Below are 4,064 nucleotides of genomic sequence, written 5' to 3' on the forward strand. Positions count from 1 at the left end.
AAATGTCTCCAAAAGTGGCTGTATCATTTTGTGGTCTTAATAGCAGTGAATGAGAGTTCTTGTTGGTCTACATCCTCACCAGCATTTACCGTTGTCAGTGTTGTGGATTTTGGCCATTCCAACAGGTGTGTAGTGGTATTTCATAACTGTTATAATTTACATTGATATAGAATATGATGTGAACATCTTTTCATATTCATATTTTTAATATATGTATCCTTTTTGGTGAGGAGTCAAGGTCTTTAACCCATTTTTAATTGGATTACTTTCCTATTGTTGACTTTTTTTTTTGTAGTTGAAAGTATCTAAATTATTTATTGAAAGAATTTTTAAAAGACAGGTTGAATACAACCTCAGTCTATCATTTTGGTATATCTATGTTCCAGAAAAGGTTTAAGATAGTTAAACTGTTACTATGTTATATTTTGCTGTAAATTGTAGGCATAGAAATAAGTCTTCACCGAGCAAATGAAATGCCACTTATGATAAAATATTACTAGGAACAACAGAAAGTTGTAAAATATGAAATTTTGGGTATCTGAATGATTTACAATCAAGAATGATCCATATATTTACTTTAGCATGCAAAACAGGAATCATGTTCAGCACTCTAATACAGTTATGCAGATAATTGTGGAAAAACAAGGACACTTGATCCTTTTCCTGAATTAGCAATAACAGACACCTAGAAAGGAGTGAGTAGGTTCCCTCAAAAAGGTCTCAATTTCCTTATGAAAGAAAATGACTAATGTGCTAATTAAGGGAAAGGAAAATAATAATATAACAACTCAATGTCCATAATGTCTTTGCTGTTTACAAGGACCTTCCATATATTGTTGATCCTCACAGCCACCCTATGAGGTAGACAGGTTTCAGTTATGCATGTAAAAATTTTTTTAACATATTTATTGTTGAGAGACAGAGACAGAGCATGAACAGGGGAGGGGGAGAGAGAGAGGGAGACACAGAATCTGAAGCAGGCTCCAGGCTCTGAGCTGTCAGCACACAGCCTGATGTGCGGCTCGAACCCACGAACTGCGAGATCATGACCTCAGCCGAAGTCGGACACTCAACTGACTGAGTCACCCAGGCGCCCCTCAATTATTCATTTTAATGAAGTATTTTCTCCATAAACACTGAGAAATGCCCAGAGAAGTTTGCTCCTGGACCCTAGTATCCATGTATTTAAATAAGTAAAGCTTTAAAACAGATGTTTTTCTTACTACCTTTAGTTTCAGAGTTGCATTAAACATTTATTTTCACAGTGTACCCTTTACAAAGATAGTAAGAAATTTCTGAAGTCCACCTTTGAATTCTTTTGGGATTCACTCTGGCTAAGCAACATTTTTTAACTGAGAGAAGTGTTTCTTAGTTTTGCTCGCACTCTTTGAGGAGCAAGTGAGTGTTGAGTGTTGAGATGTCGGTGTCCTGAATATCAAGGTTGGGCTCTTGCATTTGGAACCACACGTATGATTTATGTTTGTAGAACTCAGAGTCTTTCTGGTGTCTTCAGGCCAAGTTTAGTCATAGGAGTGGTAGGACTGCTCTTCAGTGTGGATAGAAAGCTTCTACTTTCACCATGATATTTAACTGTTCTGTTGCATGTTTTACAAGTAATCAACACACTTTTGGGGTCTTTGTATTTTTTTCTCAATTTTTGCTTCTTTAAAACTGAGTGTGTATTTTCTTGCCTCTTGCTAAGAAGTTTCTGTATTTTGGGTGGCAGTTTGGATTTGGGTTTGAGGTACTCTTGAGAGTTATCCAAGATGAGCAACCGGAAACAGTGTGCACATGTTCCTTCAAAAGTGATGTTATCATTGTGTGATGAACTGTAGACCCAGAGGAGATAGTGGGCCTGGCCTGGCCAGCTCTCCTGTAGTTGCCATGCTGTAGCCTCAAAGTAGTGCTTCTGCCTCTTGGCTATAGCTGCTGGAAGCTGCTCCCTGCAAGATAGGAGACTCCAGGATCTGGCAGCCTGCTGGACTTTGACCTCTGAATCCCTTCCTATTGTTGACTTTTAAATTCTTGGTTTATTTTGGACAGTATACCTTTATCAGATGTGTCTTTTTGTTTTTATTTTTTTTAATGTTTATTTACTTACTTTGAGAGTGAGAGAGAGAGCATAAGTGGGGGAACATAGAGAGGAGAGACAGAACCCCCGAGCAGGCTCTATACCATCAGGACAGAGTGTGATGTGGGGCTCGAACTCATGAACCATGAGATCATGACCTGAGCTGAAATCAAGAGTTGGTTGCTTAACCATCTGAGCCATCCCGGCGCTATCAGATGTGTCTTTTGCAATCATTATTCACAGTCTGTGGCTTGTCTTCTCCTTTTATTGGTAAATCTTTCTCAGACCATGAGTTTTAAATTTTAATGAAATTCATCTTATCCATTATTTCTTTCATGGATTGTGGTTTTGATGTTGTATCTAAAAAGTTACTGCCATTCCCAAGGTTATCTAGATTTTCTTCTACATTATCTTCTAGTTTTATAGTTTTGTATTTTATATTTAGGTATGTGATCTATTTTGAGTTAATTTTTGTGAAGAATATAATGTCTGTGTTAGATTTATGTTTTTCTATGTGGATGTTCATTTGTTTCAGCACAATTTGTTGAAGACACTATGGTTGCTCCATTATATTACCTTTGCTGTTTATTTATTTAGAGAGAGAGAGAGAGGGAGGGAGGGAGGGAGGGGGAGAGAGAGAGAGAGAGAGAGAGAGAGAGAGAGAGAGAGAGGAGAGAGAGAGAGAAGGAGTGGAGGAGGGGCAGAGAGAGAGGGAATTCCATTCCTCTGGGCTTGAACCCATGAGTTATGGGATCATGACCTGAACCAAAATAAAGAATTGGATACTTAACCAACTGAGCCATCCAGGCACTCCACTGCTTTTGCTGTTTTTTCAAAGACTGATTGGCTGTATTTATGTAGGTCTATTTCAAGGCTTTTTATTCTGTTCCATTGATCTGTTTGTCTCAGTGACAAATTTTTGCTTATTTCATTTCTAATTTGTTTTTATTCATAGTTGCCTGCTCTTATTTTATGAATGCAATGTTCTGTCAGATGTTTGTGTGTGTGTATAATTTGTGCATGTATAAATATATATCAATTTATATACATTATACACATATATGTAAAATATTAAATATTAAAAAATATATAATATAAAATATTAATGGTGCAACAGTGATTTCAGGAGTAGATTCCTTAATGCCCCTTACCCATTTAGACCATCCTCCCTCCCTGTTTTTATATCCCTCCAGCAACCCTCTGTTTGTACTCTATATTTAAGAGTGATACATGTTTTGTCCCCCTCCCTGTTTTTATATTATTTTTTCTTCCCTTACCTTATGTTCATCTGTTTTGTATCTTAAAGTCCTCATATGAGTGAAGTCATAGGATATTTGTCTTTCTCGAACTAATTTTGCTTAGTGTAATACCCTCCAGTTCCGTCCAGGTAGTTGCAAATGGCAAGATTTCATTCTTTTTGATTGCTGAGTAATAATCCATTGTATATAAATACCATGTCTTCTTTATCCATTCACCCATCGATGGACATTTGGGCTGTTTACAGAGGCTATTGTCGATGGTGTGGCTATAAACGTTGGGGTGCATGTGCCCCTTTGAAACAGCACACCTGTATCCCTTGGATAAACACCTAGTAGTACAATTGCTGGGTTGTAGGGTAGTTCTATTTTTAATTTTTTGAGGAACCTTCAGGCTGTTTTCCACTTTGCATTCCCACCAGCAGTGCAAAAGAGATCCTCTTTCTCTGCATCCTCACCACATCTCTTGTTGCCTGAGTTGTTCATGTTAGCCATTCTGACAGGTGTGAGGTGGTATCTCTTTGTGGTTTTGATTTGTCTTTCCCTGATGATGAATGATGTTGAGCATTTTTTCATGTGTCGGTTGGCCATCTGGATGTCTTCTTTGGAGAAGTGTCTATTCATGTCTTTTGCCCATTTCCTCACTGGATTATTTGTTTAAAGGCTGATTTCCTTTTTTTTTTTAATTATTTTTTAAAATATTTATTTATTTTTGAGACAGAGACAGAATGCGAGTG

General features: G+C 37.3%; 1 pseudogene; it reads right to left on the reverse strand.

Annotated features, from left to right (window-relative positions):
• Positions 1-1,273: 1,273 nt before the first annotated feature.
• LOC101084155 lies at positions 1,274-2,272 on the reverse strand (annotated as a pseudogene).
• Positions 2,273-4,064: the final 1,792 nt, after the last annotated feature.

This window comes from Felis catus, chromosome E2, assembly GCF_018350175.1.
Source record: "Felis catus isolate Fca126 chromosome E2, F.catus_Fca126_mat1.0, whole genome shotgun sequence".
Lineage (NCBI taxonomy): Eukaryota > Metazoa > Chordata > Mammalia > Carnivora > Felidae > Felis > Felis catus.